Source organism: Terrapene carolina, unplaced genomic scaffold (genome assembly GCF_002925995.2).
Source record: "Terrapene carolina triunguis isolate 2854851 unplaced genomic scaffold, T_m_triunguis-2.0 Scaffold148, whole genome shotgun sequence".
In the NCBI taxonomy this organism is placed as follows: Eukaryota; Metazoa; Chordata; order Testudines; family Emydidae; genus Terrapene; species Terrapene triunguis.
Window position 1 is genome coordinate 4,205,416 of NW_020664499.1, and position 22,665 is coordinate 4,228,080.

General features: G+C 41.5%; 1 protein-coding gene across 2 annotated transcripts in view; it reads left to right on the plus strand.

Moving 5' to 3' along the window:
• LOC113406893 (calcium-activated potassium channel subunit alpha-1) overlaps window positions 1-22,665 on the plus strand; it is a 911,445-nt gene that overhangs the window by 322,910 nt on the left and 565,870 nt on the right. The gene's annotated exons all lie outside the window — the stretch shown is intronic.

A 22,665-nucleotide genomic window follows, 5' to 3' on the forward strand; every position in this document is an offset into this window, starting at 1 on the left:
CCCTGACTAAGAGGCAGGAAGCCTTATATATGATTTCCTGTTGGGCAAGTAACTAGGAGCAGCAAGTATCTTACCACTGCAGCTCCCAGTTTTAAAAGGCCCAAGGCCGTAATAAGAGCATTGGAATACACAATATGTGCCCCATAGGCCTTGATACGATGACATTCACCCCTTAGTGAGCACCTGCAGACAACACATCTGGAACTATTTTAGAGAACAATTAAAATGCTACTTATTTGTTGTTGTTGTTGTTTTAAAAAAGGTTTTTATCTTTGTCCATTTTTCTGGATTTTATGCTATACCCATCACCATGAAATGGTATGGGAGTCCTCTTTTGGTTAATATTGATCCACCTTTGATAATGGCATCCATTAGCACATCTTTTGAGTTCTGATCAAATTTTTCCACTGAATGTGGAAAAATCCCTTTGATTTGAATGGGAGCATGATTGGACTCTTCAAGCACCTTGTATGCCTTTTTAGTTATAGCTAGTGCTGTGTCCTTGGCTGCAGCTGTCTAGGATCTTTGCAAATTACCCATAAAACTCTTTTCTAATCAATGACCGGCTTGGAGTAGGAATTAGGAAAAGCGTTTTTAGATACGTGAAAGTGTTCAAAAATAATTAAATAAAATGAAGAGCAAAAATAGGCTGCTATAGATGGAACTTTAATGGGCTAGAATTTGTGTGCTCTTTTTGTGGACCTCTTTCTACAGAAAATTTTACAACATAACCACCTAATCAAAAAGTTCTTTGTGACCAATATCAAATATTTGTAGAGGCTTTTTCCTCAATGAAATCACCCAGAACTATGTATTATTTTTAAAGCCACTTATTGCAAGAGAAGAGATTTCAGAAACAATTTTAGTCTCTCCATTTATTATTATTATTTTACAGGAGAGGGGAAACTGAATTTAAATGCATACCAACAGTGTGATGCCCTTCAGTAGAAACTAAGACCCTGATCTTGTAAAGTCCTGAGTGCTTTCATGCCTATTGACTTCAGCCTGGGGTTGAAAGCGCTCAGCACTTTGCGTGATTGGGCTCTTCGTTGGCAGCAAACCATACTGATGCCTTCTGTCAGATTAGGGGATATGAACCTTGCTTGTGCTTTGTCAGTCTCTCTAGTCCTCACTGAAGCATACTAAGGAGGCAGTCCTGTTTCATATATACATAGAGTTGTCTTTTGTAAGCATTGTGTATGATTAGGAGACTTAGATTTAAGTCTTGGTGTCAGTTTTCCCAGAAAATAAATATATGCAAAGCTTAAAGCAGTGTTGTAACTACATGAATCAGGCCCTTTTTGAGATTTAGAAGCCAAAGGAACTGTAGATAAAGAGGGAAAGTTAAAAATTATGTTGAAGACAGGCTGTGAAATTAAGGGGTTTGTGGCTGTTTGCAGGTCCCGCCCTAGCCCATCCTCGGGAACAAGCTGTTTCATGTCAAGCAATGTTTTGTGGTGAAATGGCTGAAAAGAGGTGAAGCACTACACTCTGGAAGCTAGGCCTTAAATTCTTTATTCCCACAACAGAATTTAGCCCAGGTAGGGTAAAGAACCAAAGAATGCATGAGAATCCTTGGGGCAGGAGGAAAGACCCTGGTTCTTATCTGATCTTAAATTGTGCTGTTTACCATCATCAATGTTAGCATTACATTGCTGGAGAAAATAAAGGGAGCTGATAGGCTGACTCTGGATTCAGAGGTGCCGACTTTTTGGTTTCCCCACGGGTGCTTTACCTCTGCTCCACCCCAGGCCCTGCTCCTGCCCCACCTCTTTTTGCCTCCACCTTGCTCCTTTCTGCCCCTCCTCTGAGTGTGCCCTGCCCTCGCTCTGCCTCTTTCTGCCCCTGCTCCTCCCCCTTCTTCCCCCCCCCTCACTTCCTGCATGCTACTGAATATGTGATCACCGGTGGGCAGGGCGCAGAGGGGAGGAAGTGATTGTCGGGGTCGCCACTATTTTCTTCCCATGGTGCGCCAGCCCTGGAGCACCCATGGAGTCAGTGCCTATGCCTGGATTCCTCTTGTCTTGCTTAGACCAGGAGCACCTGAAACTCCCTAGAAGTGGGGAGGCCACCGGCACTCAAACCACTTTTAAAAGTGATGGGGCCATGGCCCTTGGCCCTCCCTGTTCCGGTCCCCCTAGCTTAGACCTTAATGCTCTAATTGGAATTCATTAGGATGTCCCTTTGGTAATTGGGGAGGGAAAAAAACAATTTAAAATAGCTGAGCAGTTATCAGTGTAGATAATCCGCTATTCCCTTTCCAGTCACACTTTTTTAATGGGAAGGATTTATTTCTGATTTTGGTTTTCTGACATATGCTGTTTGGAGCCTGTCTGACAAGGTATGAGCAGATCATGGCCAGAGACTGGGGAATGGGCTGGCACTAAGAGGAGGACGGGGGGGTGATTTGCTCTTCCTCCTGGAAGTTGGCTGACGTGACCCACACTTTCAAACTTGAATTTGGACTTGACTAAGCCCAGTTATTAGTCTCATAAGTATATTAGTTTTTTTTCTAAATCCTCAGCTCCTGGAGACATGTGATTACATGAGAATTTCAGCTTTCCACTTAGAAAGTAAGTTTCTCACCTTTGAGATTGTGGAGAATAGCTTGAAAGCATGAACCCAAGAGGCTCCAATACCAGAAGGCAAATTAAAAGAATCCCAAATATATTTGGCTTAAAAATGTCAATATTTTAAAACTATGTAACGATTTTGGGGACCTCACTAATGATTGAGTGCTTGGTGTTTGTATTAGTGATTTATGGGTTTTGACCTATAAATGCGCAAGCTATACTTGTATAACAGGGCAGTGCATAAAGTAGAGCCTAGTACAAAAGGTTTTAAACTCCATTTCTGGGTGCAGTGTCCTTCTCTGCTTTGAGCAGCCTGTCAGAGCAGGTGATTAAATAAAGATAAATGTTTTTCAATGTGCATATCTGTATTATTATGAGGGTCAACTCCCATGATGGATTAACTCAATTGCCTACCAGTTTGCTAAGCACTGAAATGATCTGTTAAACTTTCTCAAGTTAAAAATAGTCTGTCAATAATTACTGCTGTAGTAAACTCTTCCACCAGCTCTCACTATATTTCCACTGACTTCTTTTCCCTTTGCTGGCAGGATTACAATAAAAAGGAAATAAAACCACAAAAATAATCTCAATTAAAAGGATATTAAGAGCTACTAGGGGTGTGCAAGCCCTGCAAACTTTGGTTCATAAAGGAAGTTGCAAGCCAACACTCTGCTGTTTGGTTGCAGGTGTGGGAGCCAGGGAGTGTCTGCAGGGTGGGACATTCAAGTTCAGTGATGCCCTACAGCTGCTCCTCATACCCTATTACCTTAGATGTCATCAGGGGCTCCTGTGACAGATTTTTGTTACCAGTCTGCCTGACGAGTCAGGTGATTAGGTTGAGGCCGCAGGATTGGTGGGGAAGGGGATGAAGGAGCACACTATCTACTTTTTTAAAGCTTTATTAATAAAAATAATAAAATAACAGCAGAGAGTGCAGGGTGTTCCCCATGTCACTCAGAGGAGGGAAGAAAGCATTACTGCCCCAAGCCCTAACCCACGTTCATACTCTCACCTGCACGACCCGAGGCTGGCAAAGCCTGGGTGTAATGTAAGAAGAAGAAGGGGAGGGGTGGACGGGAGTTCTTGTCCTGGGTGCTCCAGCTTCGAGTTGCTGCAGCTCTCAGGAGGGTTTTAAGTCCTGGGTTCCTTTGGGGATGTTCCGTTCAGGGACCTCTGCTCCTGATGCTCTTTGTACCAGTCAAAATCAGCTTTCTGTGGTCTCCTCAACTTTCCCAAAACACACGGGCTAGACTTTGTTGTCCTCTTTGTTTTCTTCCGTGCCGGCCTTCACTTGTCTTGCTCGTTATGCGCTGCCTCTGCAGGTCTGTTCAGCTGCATCTTCTTTTCTCACGGCTGGTCGGTGAATTCCAGGCCCCCGTCTTTCTCGGCAGGCAGCCAGGCATCGGCTGTGAGCTGTGGCCTTGGGCTGACGTGGATGCCTTATCTTCTAACTGAGCGAGTTAAAGTGTCGAGTTAACCCGTTCTCTGCTTTCTTTCTTCCTCCGGCCTCTGCAGCCTGCAAAAAAATTTCCATTCCACACTCACACCTTTAACCCTTCCCCAAAATGCCTTGCAATGCTTGCAACAGCGTTAGCAATATACGATGCTAATCTGCCTCCCCAGGGACTCTATGAGAGGGAGGGGGCTGTTGAGGTGTAACACTCCTGGGGCTGATAGAGAGAGGAGTGGTTGTCAGAAGATTCCAGGTTTCCCCACTATAAGAACACTCTCTGCATGTCTGTCTGTTTCTCTCTTGCTGACAGTCTTTTTCTCTTTCATTTTTTTTCCTTGTTACTCTCTGGCAAATAGGGAAGATCACAATTGTATGCTGGCCACGTGCCTGAATTATCATTGATCAATTTCTTCAGTTGACTGGTGGTGAAAGATGGCTGCCCACTCTAGTAGTTCCATTTTCCAGGTAATCCCTGTGGATGACACTGAATGCTGACTGCAGGGGGTACGTGCACATGAACACACAAATTGAGACAGGCCAAGGAAAACAATAAGCTACTGAGCCTTATTTTTGAAAGAATAGAAGCCTGATTGAGAAATGCTGATTGTAATCAACTTTCAGATCTAACGGGAATAGCTGAAATAGGACATTAAGGAAAAATTGATCTGTGTATACTAGGTAATTGGAATGGTTCTGTTTCTGAGACATATAAACACAACTGGTCTTGCATGAATTTTATATTGCTCAAAATGGCACAAACCAAACTGCTTTCATTGTGAAGTTCCTTACTGCAGAAAGTGTCCATTACCACCATCATTTCAAGGCTTTGTTGGCTCATATTAAGGATTGCTGTGATTTCATGTTGCATATTATTTAATTCTTTTGATAAGTTAAAGCTGTAGCATTCTTTAGGTCCCTCATAATCATCCAATTGCTTTTACTGTTGTAGAAAAGTGTCCAATTTAACTGGCTCAAGTGGTGGTGCCTCTTAATGCCTGAAGAACGCCAGGCTCCTATTTTGAAGTATTTTCTAATGCTTTAATGAGGTCTATCACAATTTTTAGATACAGTATTAAAGTATGACACACAGGGCAGCCAGGAGCCATGCTGATCTTTCATTAACAGTGCTCCAGTATTTTAAAACAGACTGAGTTTTCTATCATTGCATACTAGCAGCAGTGCCGTTTTTCAAGCATCACATCATTAGTCCTCTGGTAGTGGTACTGACTAATGAACTAACCAAGTGCTTATGATTGCTACACATATTTTAATAGGGCAGTTGAAAGTAAACACGTACAAGTTTTATTCCTTATGAGAGGTGAAAAATTAAGTTATGTGACTTTGCAGTACAATAGTCATATGCTTTTCCATATGTTTTTGCTTGTATTTGTTAAAGTTACAAATCATTAACATTATTATTGTGTGTAGTTCCAACAGTATGCTAAGCACTTTACAACAAGGGGTATTCAGGTCCATTGCCACAGCACTATATATGCTGGTAGTGAAAGCAGCTGAACCCAGGATGAGATTCTTCCTCAAAAAAAGGCTAGGTGATGCTGGTACTGCTGCTCTCCCTAGGGGATTCAGCTGATGGAAGGTTTTAATTTTTATGGACACTGCTATGGAGGATTCTTGCTAGGAGGTGATGCCCATTTTGGGTCTATGCTGGCCAGCTCTGGGCACATTGCTGGAGCAAGATTTGTGAGCACCCCGCACCACCACAGCCCACTCCCTCCATGTGTTCATTCTGGTGGGCATTCTTCTACAACTATCTCCAATGGTAGAAGTTAGTGTGGACCTTAGAAGACCAAGGCACTTGCACTGAAGAGCTAACAATCCTAAATAGACCAGGGACAGATGAGGGATAAGGATGCAACAAAAAAAAAGTGAAGTGAAGGTGAGACATGACATTTAGCACCCATTCTGTTAATTCAGCAGTTTTGTGCACACTTATTCGCAATGAGCCATACTCAAGTCATACACCATTTTACTTACACCTGTGGAATGAACAAACCTCACATGAAAAATATGATCTCCACTGAGAGCAGTGAAGACCATGTGAACATTTGAAACGTACATGATCTCTGATGAGGCTACATAGAGTGCACCTACTACTCTATGCATCTGATGAAGTGGGTTTTAGCCCATGAAAGCTTATGTCCAAATAAATTTTAGTCTCCAAGGTGCCACAAGGACTTTTGCTGATACAGACTAACATGGCTACCACTCTGAAACCCGTATAAGTGGTAAGTGAGAGTCTATGACAAAGGGATGGGCTCCACCGTAAGCAAACTGGAACCAAGCAACTTTATGCCCTGACCTTGAATACCATGTTCAGTTATCAAAACCTCATCTCAAAAGAGACATACCAGAAATAAAGGGTCTGAAGATGGGAAACAAAAATGATTAGAGGTACGGGAAGGCATCCTTAGTAGTATGAAATATCATCTGTTATACTTCAGGGCATTGTACACCACCTAGCACCATGGGGCCCTGGTTTGCGAGTAGGGCATTTAGGCACTATGGTAATACAAATAATAAATTGACTGCTAGCTGCCTAAAGTCAGGAAGAAACTTCTCCTAAGGGGAAGTTATTCCACAATTGTTCATTACAGGAATTAGAACTTCCTCCAAACCATTTGGTACTGGCTACTTTTGGAGACCAGGTAAAGGACTAGATGGACCGTGGATATGATCCAGTTATGGGGATACCTATTTTCCTATCTGAAAGAACTGTGGCTCTACCTGTCAGATACATGAAAGAAACTGCATTTGAATTAAATGAAGCATATGTAAAATTACTGAAGTGCTGTAAGAAAAATGGCCATGAAGAGTTAACTGTGATAGATTCTTATTGTAAATTTATGTGAACAAAAAAATCAGCAGGAGTAGGAAGACAGTCATTTTGGGTAGAAGGTCATTGTTCTATTAATAGGGAAAGAATAGGTTTTTCAAATGAATGGGTCTTATTTTCAATTTGATGAGAGGTGAGGGTACCAGGGGAAGGAACTGAGGATGAAAGGAAATTTAATCGCTGTATCAAGAACCTTTGTCACTGAAAACACAGTGAACGGATTAATTCGTTTGCAAGCTGTAATGAATCCCTATTGAAAAATAATTACCTTGAAACTTTACTCTTAAACTGAAAACATTTGACTTTAAGAATCAATCTTCCTTTCTGGTTACCATTCCAAAACACATTACTTTTTGGATTTCAGTACAGTAAGATGGAAGTTTGTCTTACCATTGGTCTCCAAAGTTCCCATATTTTTGGCATACATAGAGTGCAAGGATAATTTTCAAGATATTTAAACATATTTGTGTGAAAACCTACCTAGGAAAATCTAGCAGGAAATTGTAGTGAGGGAGGATTGAGCAGAATCTCTCTCTCTCTCTCTCTCTCTCTCTCTCTCTCTGGAAAGAAAATAGTAAATTAGGTGAGGGAGAAGCACAAAGGTTAGTTTCCCAAATGAAGTGTAAGAAACAGCACACATGTTAACCAACAACTCCATTGAATGAATTGAAGTCAGAGTAATATGCCATGGTATCTCATAATATATAATTTGTGGTGTACCACATAGGTAACTTGAATGTTGTCTTTTTGGTCACTGCTGTAAAAGGTATATAAGTATGGGTAACAAGCTCTGAGCCTCTCTTGTGCCCTAGGCCTAGAAATGTTCTTGTTGGCCTTGCAAATATCCTCTAAATCCAAGAAATGGTCCTGAATGAAATCCCCAAATCCAAACAGCCCTAAACTAGATCTAAAGCTTGTTACTGACCCTTAGTTCTATAATGGGCTGAATCAGAACCTACCTCTGAGCACCCTTAGCTTTGGTAAAGTTTGAATCTAGATTGTGATGGGAAATGTGGAGTTCTATCTCATCTATCTATACAGGTCAATAGACCCACAATTACCCTAGCAGTGACCTGTGATGTTAAACCATCCTCGTGCCCCGGGAGCTGAGGTTAATTTTTTTTTTTTTAAAACCACATACACATTTTGTTTTTAAGTGAATTTAGTGCTTGCTGTCAGGTGCTGGGTTAATAACTGTGGAGATATAAACCCTTCATTTATGCAAAGAACAATTACACCCTGGGTGGATAGTGGCAGTGCAAACTTCACATTGTTCCATTAATTTGCCTCCTCCATCAATTGGAGGGACTATCTCCAGGGGTGAGAAAGTAGTAGTTCTCCTTGCCTGTACAATTGACAGTTTCTCTGCTTGAGATTGCTGTCAAGAGTATCAGTTAGGGCCAGCATCCATATTTCTCTTGTGCAATAAGAGATTGGCCAGGATCACCAACTTATTTCACATTGACCACCAACCAGGCATAGGTGCTAAAAATTTCCAGAAATTGCCAGTGTGGGATGTCACATGCTCAACCCACTTGGCTGTTAGTATTGGTTCTACATGGTAATATAATAATACATATTGTAAGTGATTTTTTTTTAAACCTATGAGATGAGGGGGGACGGTGAGAATCCATCACTGAAACTCCAGTTAGGCTAAGCATTTAGGTGAGATGAATATATGGAAAGAAAAGAGCCAATGAGTGGATAACTCCATGCTTAATGTGTTTCTCAATAAATGTCACAGGAACACTGAATCTGTGGAATTGTCCAACTCAGAGTAACAATTTCAACTGCTAGATGATCATCTTCCACAGAACTTACTTTACATCTCATTAAATCTGTGAATGAGATGTGAAATTAATTCCTCTGTGCTCTCAGAATATGAGTGAGGACTGGGTAGATTAACTTCCTTTTAAAGTGAGGGAGGGGAGTTGTATGTCACAGAGCCACTCAACTCTGAGAACCTTCAGTTATGGCCCTCAAAAGATCTCTCCAAAATATATATATCCCATGCCGAGAGAGAGACAAGAGAGAGGGAGAGGATGATCCTAAATTGAAGGCAGGAACAATTATGGTGGGAGGCATGCATGAAGTGTTGGGGGTGGGGAAGAATTCATAAAAGGAGGGAAGGCAGGGACTGGTCATGGGAGAAATATGCAGAGGGATAAACTTAACTGGCAGGGAAAGGACTGTTGCATAAATGGATTTACTTTTTAAAAGAAGTCTTTAAATACAAGATTTAACTTTCTCTAACTGAAGAAGAGGTACATTATGCACTTGGACAAGACAACAAAATGTGCTTCTTATCAGGAAGATCTTATTTCCTGGCTCACAGGCTCTATCTGAAAGGTTAACTCGGCCCTCCTCTTAGAAGGAGTCTGGCACCACTGTTCTAACTTTCTTGTGGAATGCATGGGAAGAGCTGTTGTTGTCAAGGTCTCAGGGAAATAACCTGCTCACACGGAAAAACAAATATTGCCCATAATTTATGCTGATGACAAGTTCAGTTCATTCTTGACAAGAGATCTCACAAAGGGCCTGGTACATCACATTACTGTGAGCTTCTACAGCTCATTTCAGGTCTAGTGAAAAACTGAGCAAGGTCTTGTAAAGGGATTGAAATAACCCTGTGTGACCACTCTAGACGGCTTGTCAAGATATCATACTGCAGGGTTCGTCACTTGACAATCTTATGTAATTTAAAATATATGACCTTACCATGCAAAATGGGAAGGGGATCAAAGAGACAAGGGTTTTTCAAGTGCTTCCAGGCAGAAAACCAGAAAAACCTTCTACCTACTGGATAGTTTCTAAATAGAATATTCTCCAAAAATTTCCATTAGACATCAGCAAGTCTTTAAGAAATGAACCTTTACCATGTTGCTGTTCTAAGGCTGATGCCACTCAAGGTACTATGTATTTCACTAGGCCCACTAACATACCCGTGGGATATCAGACAGCTCCAACCTGCATCTTTGCATCCCTGATATGTTGAATTTAAGTTGGCATTTTAGTGCTAAAAATATTACAGCTTTCTTGGGCAATGACTGGAGAGTGAGGAGAGAGGAGCCTTTCATACCCAGTGCCTTAATAAATTACAGCAGCAGTGTTCTCATGGGGAAAAAGGGGCTGAGGCAATTTTGCTATTTTTAATATGAACTTGCCTCTTGCAGCTACCTACTCAAAGCTAACAGTAAATAGCTGTAGTTAGACTTTCAATCTATACTATCTACATCCAATGTACATTGCCTCTGTGTTTCATCAGGGATTGAAATGTGTGGTAAGTTTGAAAACAGTTCATGGGGGAGAGGGGCTTGTTAAATGAAACGAAAGACCTGTGGAGCATGTAATGCTTGAATTTGTCAGGGTAACTCTAGTTCTCTCCTTACCATTCTACTCCCTTCTGTATGTTTGCTTTGTGATACATTGGTAAACTCCACTCAAGGAGCTGTTCAGGATAGTTCAAGGGAGCATAATGTTCCTGTTAGAAAATGTCTATAGACACTTGTGGTTAAACAAGGATGAAATCACCTAACCAGAGAAAAAAAATTACTTTAACTTGGGGCAGAAAAAAATTTAGAGTAAGAAGCTGCTTATTTTCTTCTTTTGAAAATGTCAGTTTGATCAAGAGATCAGATCCACAGAGAGAACTAAAATAGAATTAAATGAAAGCATCCAATAACACTGGCCTTGTGATTTGATTAATATGCCCCAAAATTGGGAAATTGCAGGCTTGAAGCAAAGTTGAAGGCAATTAACCTGACCTTTTGGGTGTTATCAAATGAGACATCCCTCTGGAGGGTTTCTTCTGGTTGTAGAGCACTTCTACCCTGGGGGCTGGGGGAAGATATCACAGCAGTGTAGTTCTGGTGACAAAGTGCCATAGGACTGACTCACTGGTACTCATTTTCAGAATCAAATCAGTGTGGTCTTGGATTTGTTAGGAGATGGTGAGGGACTTTGGAAGTTGCCCTGGTGGAAGTATCTTGTGGCATGTATGCAGCAGTGCCTGATAAGTTACGTACAATATAAGGGAGGCTGAATCTCACCAATAAGACTCATGCATACACTGTTGCTGATTTTGATTACAGAGGTAGCATATTTTCACAGCTGTATTTCATTTTTTATTTGAAGAAAACTATCAGATTTGAGAGGAAACAAATGAGCTGCATAAGGCAGATTTAAAAAAAATCTAAAATTACTTCAGAAATGTTTCTGCTTGTAATTGGATCTTTCTGTGCTCACCTGACCTCCAAATTCAGTTGCTGGTACACATTTGAGGTGTTCGGCCTTAGGCATAGTTGGAATCCCATGGGCCACATTTCAATTATAATTCAGAAATATAAAATGTAAAGGATCAGGGTATTCATTTGGTAGGGCTGCCAAAAATTAGCTCCAAATCAACTTCATTCCAAATCTGGTTCTGTATTTTTGTGAACAAATAAGTTGCAATCAAGGAAGAAGAAAATGCCTAGAGAGAATCACAGCAAGGTTTTAAGATGTTTGTTTTGTATACGCAAATAAGCATAACTTATATAGCAAGAATGAATATGGAATAATCAAATATGCATATATGTACAGAGAATAGAGACTCACTACTGATTCAGATTAAAAACACCCTAAAAAGATTTCTAAACATGGGCATATATGCATATGATGCCAGAAGGCTGTACAAGGGTAAATTTAATGTCATCCCATCCACCCCTCGCACCCAAATTTAGGATGAATAGGAAGAGGAAAATCATATGTAAATAAGCCTTTAGATTTTCAATCAATGGATTTCTACAGTCAAGTCCCATTGACTTTAGTGGAAATATGTTCCCATGGCAGCTTTGAAAATCTCAGTGTTAAAGACTAAACTTAATGTTGAAAACTTAAAAACCAACCCTCTTTCCCCCAAAACCCCTGCTCTTAATCTCTCCTCTGAACCTCACCTCTCTTGGGAGCTATCTGCAAATTATTTCATGATGACTGGGCAGAGAGGGTGTCTACTACACCAAATTAAATAATTTCACATTTCCCCATCTCCATCCTGTTTCTTTCTCACTTCCTATTGTGTTAAATTTAAATTTTAAACTATCTTTTATTTTCTATGTGTACAGTACCCAGCACAATAGGGTCCTGATTGGGGTATCTAGGCGCTACCGTATTACAAACAACAATAAACCTTGAACTACTATATCTATCGCCCAGCATGCCCTGGTATCTGGTGGTACATACACATAGTGAGAGCAAGGGAGAGAAACCAGTTACTTCTGAGATTTGCCAAAGAAATGTAAACTGCAGTTTAACCTGACAATTTAATTCTATTTGATTATCAAAAATACTAGAAACTGTTCTAAGGCCCAGTGTTTCTGTGTATGAAACTGACAATTTTCGGGGAAATTAATGAATGTTTTAATGTAACTCTGATATACAAGTGTGTGCACATGCGCGCCATCTCCAAACGTTCAAAAATCATGAATCGTCCCCTGCCCCAATCACTACATTGGCTTCAGAAAATTGTTTTTTTTTTCCCCTCTAAAAACAAACAAACATAGAGACCAAAAAGAAAAGCAAAAAAACCCCTGAGCCTTATAGTACACTTCCTACACATTTTCTAGCTCTTCTCCACAACCATGAGAGCTAGAAACATAATTTAAAAACCCCAAACAGGTTCTCATGGAATTTCTTGATTCCAGCAACTGGGGCCTTAAGAAATAACAGCTATTGTGATAGCTGTGATAAACATTATGAAAACTGGCAACACTGATTTCATATGTCAGCTTTATAGAATTAAGCTTTTATTTTTTTAAAATACAGTACCAGAAGAGAAGCCATGACATTTGAGAATGCGTTATTGTAGAATTTCTAAGTTCAGTAAGTGTTAAGTATACCATAGTACTGGCTGCTGCAATTTAAGGTTTAAAGGGAATTGCAGTCTAATCCCCTCTTTTCAGATGCTTAAAAAATTGTGTTGTAGCTATTTTTTTAAATTTAACTCGAGAAAGAAAATGTTCTTGCTTTTTGATGTCAAATGGGTGACCACACATTCTGCTCTAATATAGTTGAATATATCTTCTGATTATGTTGTTGGGGAAATTAAACAGCCCTTTTTCAAAAGGTTGGGCGACCTTATAAATACAGTGTAAAATTATTCAGGAAGTGGCAATCTACCTGCTAATCAGCTGGGATTATATCTTCCTGGTGTACAGGTAGACTCTCAAGGCAGTCCTGTCATGCTATGTTGATGTCAGCTGGCATTTTGTTGTTTCCTAAAACCTGATAACTGGAGGGCTGATAGCAGCATTCACATTTCCATAAAAGGTGATATTTTTGTGGACAGTGAAGCAGAAAGGTAGATTTAATGTTTTCAAATATTGAAATATATAAAATGTGAGTGTCAAATCATAGAATTTCAGGGTTGGAAAGGACCCTCAGGAGGTCATCTAGTCCAACCCCCTGGTCAAAGCAGGACCAATCCCCAACTAAATCATCCCAGCCAGGGCTTTGTCAAGCCTGACCTTAAAAACCTCTAAGGAAGGAGATTCCACCACCTCCCTAGGTAACCCATTCCAGTGCTTCACCACCCTCCTAGTGAAAAAGTTTTTCCTAATATCCAACCTAAACCTCCCCCACTGCAACTTGAGACCATTACTCCTTGTTCTGTCATCTGGTAACACTGAGAACAGTCTAGATCCATCCTCTTTGGAATCCCCTTTCAGGTAGTTGAAAGCAGCTATCAAATCCCCCCTCATTCTTCTCTTCTGCAGACTAAACAATCCCAGTTCCCCCAGCCTCTCCTCATAAGTCGTGCTCCAGCCCCCTAATCATTTTTGTTGCCTTCCGCTGGACTCTTTCCAATTTTTCCACATCCTTCTTGTAGTGTAGGGCCCAAAACTGGACACACTACTCCAGATGAGGCCTCACCAATGCCGAATAGAGGGCAGTACCCCTGCTTATACAGCCCAAAATGCCATTAGTCTTCTTGGCAACAAGGGCACACCGACTCATATCCAGCTTCTTGTCCACGGTAACCCCTAGGTCCTTTTCTGCAGAACTGCTGCCTTGCCATTTGGTCCCTAGTCTGTAGCAGTGCATGGGATTCTTCTGTCCTAAGTGCAGGACTCTGCACTTGTCCTTGTTGAACCTCATCTGATTTCTTTTGGCCCAATCCTCTAATTTGTCTAGGTCCCTCTGTATCCTATCCCTACCCTCCAGCATATCTACCACTCCTCCCAGTTTAGTATCATCTGCAAACTTGCTGAGGGTGCAGTCCACGCCATCCTCCAGATCATTAATGAAAATATTGAACAATACTGGCTGCCAACTAGACATGGAGCTATTGATCACTACCCGTTGAGCCCAACGATCTAGCCAGCTTTCTATCCACCTTATAGTCCATTCATTCATCCAGCAAGAATACTGTGGGAGACCGTATCAAAAGCTTTGCTAAAATCAAGGAATAACACATCCACTGCTTTCCTCTCATCCACAGAGCCAGTTATCTCATCACAGAAGGCAATTAGGTTAGTGAATCCATTCACCCTTGGTGAATCCATGCTGACTGTTCCTGATCACTTTCCTCTAAGTGCTTCAGAATTGATTCCTTGAAGACCTGCTCCATGATTTTTCCAGGGACTGAGGTGAGGCTGACTGTCCTGTCGTTCCCCGGATCCTCCTCCTTCCCTTTTTTAAAGATGGGCACTACATTAGCCTTTTTCCAGTCACCCGGGACCACCCCCGATTGCCATGAGCAATAATAATAATGGCCAATGACTCTGCAATCACATCTGCCAACTCCTTTAGCACCCTCAGATGCAGTGCATCCTGCCCCATGGACTTGTGCTTGTCCAGCTTTTCTAAATAATCCTGAACCACTTCTTTCTCCACAGAGGGCTAGTCACCTCCTTCCCATGCTGTGCTGCCCAGTGCAGTAGTCTGGGAGCTGACCTTGTTCGTGAAGACAGAGACAAAAAAAAGCATTGAGTACATTAGCTTTTTCCACATCCTTTGTCACTAGGTTGCCTCCCTCATTCAGTAAGGGGCCCACACTTTCCTTGACTTTCTTCTTGTTGCTAACATACCTGAAGAAACCCTTCTTGTTATTCTTAACATCTCTTGCTAGCTGCAACTCCAAATATGATTTGGCCTTCCTGATTTCACTCCTGCATGCCTGAGCAATATTTTTATACTCCTCTCTGGTCATTTGTCCAATATTCCACTTCTTGTAAGCTTCTTTTTTGTGTTTAAGATCAGCACTGTTAAGTCAAGCTGGTCGCCTGCCATATTTACTATTCTTTCTACACATCAGGATGGTTTGTTCCTGCAACCTCAATAAGGATTCTTTAAAATACAGCCAGCTCTCCTGGACTCCTTTTATATAAGGGCTGTCAAGCAATTAAAAATGAATTGTGATTAATTGTGCGATTAATCGTGTTAAACAATAGAATACCACTTATTTTTAATTTTTGGATGCTTACTACATTTTCAAATATTAATTTCCAATTACAACAATTCAAAGTGTACAGTGCTCTATTTTTTTTACAAATATTCGCACTGTAAAAAACAAATTGCATTTTTCAATTCACCTCATACAAGTACTGTAGTGCAATCTCTTTATCATGAAAGTTGAACTTACAAATGTAGAATTATGTACAAAAAAACTGCATTCAAAAATAAAACAATGTAATACTTTAGAGCCTACGAGTCCACTCAGTCCTACTTCTTGGTCAGCCAATCACTCAGACAAACAAGGTTGGTTACAATTTGCAGGAGATAATGCTGCCTGCTTCTTGTTTACAATATCACCTGAAAGTGAGAACAGGTGTTCGCATGGCACTGTTGTATCTGGCGTTGCAAGATACTTATGTGCCAGATGCACTAAAGATTCATATGTCCCTTCATGCTTCAACTACCATTCCAGAGGACGTGCTTCCATGCTGATGATGCTCGTTTAAAAAAAAAAAAGGGGTCATTTTATTTTGGGTTTTGCCGTGTGGGGGGGGGGGGGGGGGAGAATTGTAGGTCTTCTGCTCTGTTTTACCCACATTCTGCATATATTTCATGTTATAGCAGTCTCGGATGATGACACAGCACATGTTCACTTTAAGAGCACTTTCACAGCAGATTTGACAAAATGCAAAGAAGGTACTGTTGTAGCTATTTTTAGAAATCTTGACACTCGACCCAAGGTATAAGAATCTGAAGTGCCTTCCAAAATCTGAGAGAGACGAGGTGTGGAGCATGCTTTCAGAAGTCTCAAAAGAGCAACACTCTGATGCGGAAACTACAGAACCCAAACCACCAAAAAAGAAAATCAACCTTCTGCTGGTGGCATCTGACTCAGATGATGAAAGTAAACATGTGTCAGTTCACACTGCTTTGGATCGTTATCAGGCAGAACCCATCATCAGCATGGAAGCATGTCCCCTGGAATGGTGGTGGAAGCATGAAGGGACATATGAATCTTTAGCGCATCTGGCACATAAATATTTTGCAATTCCAGCTACAAAAGTGCCATGCAAACGCCTGTTCTCACTTTCAGCTGACATTGTAAACAAGAAGCAGGCAGCAGTATCTCCTGTCAATGTAAACAAACTTGTTTGTTTTAGCGATTGGCAGAACAAGAAATAGGACTGAGTAGACTTGTAGGCGCTAAAGTTTTACATTGTTTTGAGTGCAGTTATGTAACCAAAAAAAAAAATTCTGCATTTGTAAGTTACACTTTCACGATAAAAAGATTGCACTTCAGTACTTGTATGAGGTGAATTGAAAAATACTATTTCTTTTATCATTTTTTACAGTGCATATATTTGTAACAAAAAATATAAAGTGAATACTGTGCACTTTGTAGTCTGTTGTAATTGAAATCAATATTGAAAATGTAGAAAAACATCCAAAAATATTTAATAAATTTCAATTGGTATTCTATTGTTGTAAGTGTCATTAATTTGAGTTAATTGTGTGAGTAAATTGCAATTAATTGACAGCCTGTGTGTGTGTGTGTATATATATAGAGAGAGAGAGAGAGAGAGATTTGCAAGAAGCACAAAAGTCAGTAGTGAGATTCTTTGGGTATCAACAATTTGTGAAGAGAAACAGGCTGCCTTGAGGTGAAGACCTCAACTTCTTTTGTGATAAAGATAATAGAGCAAATTTTGTTCACCTTGATTGGGTGGGTATACTTGAGCTTTTTCTTAGGAATGACCAGTCTAAATATTGTCAGACTGTCCTAGCAATGTGCATTTTCCACTGCACATTTAGATTCATTAAAAGAAAATCCAAAGCCCACATTTTCAAAAATAACTGGGGATTTTAGGTTTCAGAGTGGTAGCCGTGTTAGTCTGTATCAGCAAAAACAATGAGGAGTCCTTGTGGCACCTTAGAGATGTAGCCTGACCCAAAGTTGGGTAAATATAATTGTAACTTGGGGATTAACAGGTTCTTGTCTCAAGATCAGACCCAGTAAGATTATTGTAAAATTATCCTATAATTTGGGAACCATGATGTGCATAGGTGCAACACTCTCTCTCTCTCTCTCTCTCTCTAAAATTTATTTATAATTTAGCAAAGATTATACACACAAACTCAACAAAGCAGATAGAGATAATACAGAAAGTATATTTGGACATCCATACTTACACCCTTATCTTTCATACTTAACCATTATCTTTCTCATCACCCTTATCTTCCCCCGTGGCCATCATTCTGGCTCCTCCCAAAGTCTACATCTCTCCAGCCTATCTGCTGCCCCTGGGATGTTACTTTTATAGTAGGTTATGCTGATGCTGCCATGACCAATGCATATTCAATAGAGGTTCTTATTTGTATTTCCTCCTCTTAAGGTGTCTGTTTTCTATAGGTTAGTATATGTATGATGTTACCCTATTAGCATACACATCAATTTGCTGTCATGGCAGCTTTGCGGTCGGAGGTTCTGTCCGGAACCTTCCGGATGCTGGTGTCAACGATGTTCTGTGGGTAGCTGATGTCAGTATTCTGGAACAAATTTCAGATCCCTATAACTTAAGTTTATCTATACCAAAGGTTATAGGCCTCAAGTCTCACACTATCTACTAAAGCCAAATCTTACAGGATAAAAGCCTGTAGGTTCCTTGTATTACTACTAAATATAATAAAGCAGGATAACAAAGAAATGAATATAATACAGGTAAGCTGGCCCACTGGGCTACAGAGATTAAGAAATTTATTTGGACATAAGCTTTCGTGGGCTAAAACCCACTTCATCAGATGCATGGAGTGAAAAATACAGTAAGCAGTATTTATATTTTTCACTCCATGCATCTAATGCATGGGTTTTAGCCCACGAAAGCTTATGCCCAAATAAATTTGTTAGTCTCTAAGGTGCCACAAGGACTCCTTGTTGTTTTTTGGGAGGATTTTAGGTGTCCCAATTTTTAGCTGCCCATCTTGCAACACCCGAAAAGGTATATGCCCAGTACAATATGAAAATCAGGCCCTGTTATGGCATCTCAAGTTGAACAACCAAAATCCCTAGTCACTTCTGAAAATGCAGCCCCCCAAAATTAGACTATTTTCAGATTGTGTCCCAGACTCCTCCCTGATTTGATTCTCTACCATGCAAAACTAACAGATGATTATTTATTTTAAGGCTTCTATTGTGTCAATCTTGATCAAAGGATACCCTTGATGAGTGACATCAAATTATTAAGTTATTAGGAAGCAAACAGAATTTGTGAAGCCTATCCAATGAGAGTTTACATATATTTTTAGGAGGATCACTTCTTTTCTTGCCCACTCATTAATCCCCCCTCTCCCCCATACATATCTCTGGCAGCAGAGCTATAAAGAAGGGAAATTATAGTTGCAATTGCTCTGAATTCTGTGTAATCTGTCAAATGATTTAAAATTGGTTGAGCTTAAAAATGACAGCTCTCTGAAATTTAGTAGAATTCCATATTAAAATAGCATTCTAAATTTTAATCTTGTGCGTAGACTTTTTAATAGCTTCAACTTTCTCCGCAAATTGTGGGTAGCACTCACAGAGATTCAATTTAAATACTGTCAAGCAAGACTGATTTCCAGTATTGCATGCAAGCTATTTTTCCCCTACAAGTAGTGAGTTAATTTTTTCAATACTTCAAATTTTAACAGGATTTTATAGGAAACTAGGTAGGAATTTCACTCCCTGCTGCTGTTTGTCCAGTTTCTTTTCTTCCATTTGTACAGAGGGCATTTAGCACATCAATATAGCCCAGAAATTAAATTAATTTCAATTTGGTATTTCATTCCTTTAGATGTAAGTTGCCATTCAGACTCTCTTCTAAACCATGCTGAGAAAAGATAATTCAGACATCACAATCAATAAAAATGAGTTGTCTAATCATATCTCCGCTAAATGCCGAAAATGCTGCTTGGCATCTTGTTGTTACTCATAGTAATCAAAGTTAACTGACTTAGTGTTTCAACAGGTTTAAGGAAAAGCAGAGTTTTCTTTTTCAATTAGAGTGAAAGCATAGTTGTGTTTGTGGAACTGGATGGCTCAGGGAGTTGGCAATGGGTGTTTTTTCAACTCTAGGTCACCAGTTCACTGGAAGTCATTACCTGCTGTTTGGGTCCCTGTGAAATGAATTGGTAGTGTCAATTCAGTTTCCAAAGCACAGGTGTCCACATTAAGCAAATTACCATTACAGTTTGTGCTACTTGGCAATCTTAGTCCTGAGGCTGGTGGTTGAAGGTGCATGAAGACTTGTCCCTGCATTCACCCATCAGCTCTATACAGCTCAAGATTGAGGCATTTTACAGGATGCTTGCACATCTTGCATTTTCTGTCATGAGGGCTTCAGCACCTTCCTAAGCACTGCATTCAGTTTTAAGGAGTCTCATGGTAAAACCCATTTTGGATCTGAGGTAAGAGATAGAAATCATAGCTTCTCTATGATTGATTGATTGATGAATCCCTGAGCTCTCCAAAAGGGAATTGACACTGGCTGCACACGACACATGTATGTGGGCCCAACACAGCCCACTGTTGTAGGGCCCCACCCTAGAGCAAGCCCCATGTATGCAGAAATGACTTACCAACCGGTGTGCGCTTGTGTCTGGGTGTGGGGTTACTGGATCTTTCCCAGGCTTGCTGCCTATTAGTCACCTCCATCTGGGTCTTCTGTGGCCTGGCCCTCTGGCCAATTCACTTAAAAGTTCAATCCCCTTCCATGGTATCCAGGTCCAGCTATGACTGCTCAGGCCCGAAGCTGGCTTTTCCCAGGTGCCCTCTTCAAATTCCCTGTGCTTGGCTCCCCACTAGGTCAGTGGCATACCCCATCATACCCACCATAAGTGGCATGGTCTGACTACAAAGGGGTCTCTTTAAACCCTGACACCACCTAGTTTGGATCCTCCAGTGCTGACAACGGCTGGAATAAAGACCAAGACAAGTGCAAAAGATATTGCACCCTGGTGTTGAAATATCTGATAGTATGGCTAAAAAGCTATGTGATAGAGTGCTACCAGCATGATCACTAACATTGCTGCAGCCTGGAGAAAGCTGTAGCCCAGCTGAGGGCAATTATACACATTCTGGTGGGGGATTGTGAGCACCTGTGCAACAATCACTGGGTTAACAATGCAACTGGGGAGAAAATAGGAAGCAAAGTCAGCTCAGGAGGGCACTCAGAGGGTGAGATTGGGTAGGAGAGCAAGGACTGTGGGGAAGCCTGTCCTTGCTATAAGCCTGTGTTTCCCTTTTACATTACAGTAATGGGCAACACCTGGTGTGTGTTTGTGACTGCAAGATCCTCTGAACTGGTGAGGTAGTGAGGTTCACCAGGTAGCATCAAAGGTGCCCTGTGACAAGCTACAAGAGACATGGTTATTTGCGTTCAGGTATAATTCTGCCTCCATATATTTCATGTGATTTTAAAAGGAAAATATACTAATGTTGTTCTAGCCAACAGTGAAATATCAGAAAGATAGGCTACAATAATCAAAATTATAAATATTGTTGACTATGCAGTAGGGATCCTTTTTTGAAATTTTATTGTGATGTTTAAATGGAACTTTTTCCTTTTTGATACTATTTGTGAAAGAACTATGCAGTATCCTAATAGAGCACATATGCCATTCCAGTGATATACTATATATTGTAAATATTTCATGTGTGTGTGTGTGTGTGTGTGTGTAAGAGCAGGCCAAAAAGGAAATAAGTTGAATGACACTTCAATCATTCCTTTGGCTTTTCATTTAAAGTTTCTGAACAGCTATACACCTGGATGTAAAACGGGGGGAGCAGTGAGAATTACTAGCAAAACAACTTGTTGCAAAACTTTCCAATTTTTTTGTTCAAAATTTCAATTAAAAACCCTAACCCTAAGCTCTCTCCTGCGGACAAACAGCAGCTGCACTGTGTGCCTTTTAGCGGCATGGCTGTAGTGGCACAGCCGTGTCACTAAAAGCTGTGTAGTGTAGAACTAGCTTTCAGCAGTGGGGGTAGGAGGGTGGGGAAGGGAATATCCACTGAGGTGAAGGGAGCAGCTCACATATTTCAGAGCCAGGGCCGGCTCTAGGCACCAGCAAACCAAGCACGGGGGGCGCCCTGGGGCCACTGCGGTTCGTGCTGTGGGGGAGCAGCGCCCGTACCTTCTGGCTGCGCCGGGCAGGCTCCAAGCGGGGGACACTCGGGCTGGGGGCCACCCCATGGGGCACACGGAGCCGCCTGCAGGTGCCACAGGGCAGCCGCCCCCCAGCGCCGCAGCTGGGGCTGGGCGAAGCGGCCCAAGCCACCCAGGGACTGCGGCAGGGCAGCCAGAAGCAGCAGCAGCAGGGCCATAGAGGGTGGGGTGCTGCTGTGTGGGGCCCGCGTCCCGCTCTCCAGGGCTCCGCTCCCTCTGGGGCTACCCTGCCCCGGCTCCTCAGCCCCCTGCCGGGGTGGTCCCCCAGCTCTGCTCTCCTGGGTCCCAGCCAGTCCTGGAGGCGGGCTCCCCAGCTGGAGGGACCCTGAGCTGAGGTGCTGCCCGGGAGCCCCGCTGCTTACCCCAACCCTGCTAGTGCCCGACCGGCTGGAGGCGAGGGGGGAGTGGGCGGAGTCAACACTGGGGGAGGGGAAGCCCAGGGCTGGGGCAGCAGGGGGTGCGGGTGGGGGAGGGCACTGGTGTGGCGGTGAGAGCCCAGGGCTGGGGTGGGGGGCAGCCAAAAATTTTTTTGCTTGGGGCAGCAAAAAACCTAGAGCCGGCCCTGCTCAGAGCTATTGTGTTGGGCTGTATTAATCTTCATCTGGTATTCTCTTTCAGCTGAGAACCTCTCATTGAGATGAATGGGCCATTTAACACCTCTTTGAGGCTACAGCTTTGAAATTTGAAACTTAGGCTGGCAGAAATCTAAGAATAAAGTTTCAGAGGGGTAGCCGTGTTAGTCTGTATCAGCAAAAACAATGAGGAGTCCATGTGGCACCTTAGAGACTAATGAATTTCATGTACCATCTTTTCATGTACTATATTAAAATAAATATATAATAATATATTATAAAATATTACCGTATTTTCCACTCCATGCATCTGATGAAGTGGGTTTAGTCCATGAAAGCTTATGCCCAAATAAATGTATTAGTCTCTAAGGTGCCACAAGAATGTCGTGTTTTGTTTTTTTTTTTTAGAATCAAGTGTAAACATTTGGGGGAAAATCTGCCTCCCTTGAAGTGTTTTGTATTTTTAGAAATGTAATCTGAATGGAGCAGAAGATTTAGAAGGCACCGAAACAGTTTTTGAGAAGAAAATAAATTACACATGCAAATATTCACTGGGAGGGGTGATTGCAGGTACAGGAGT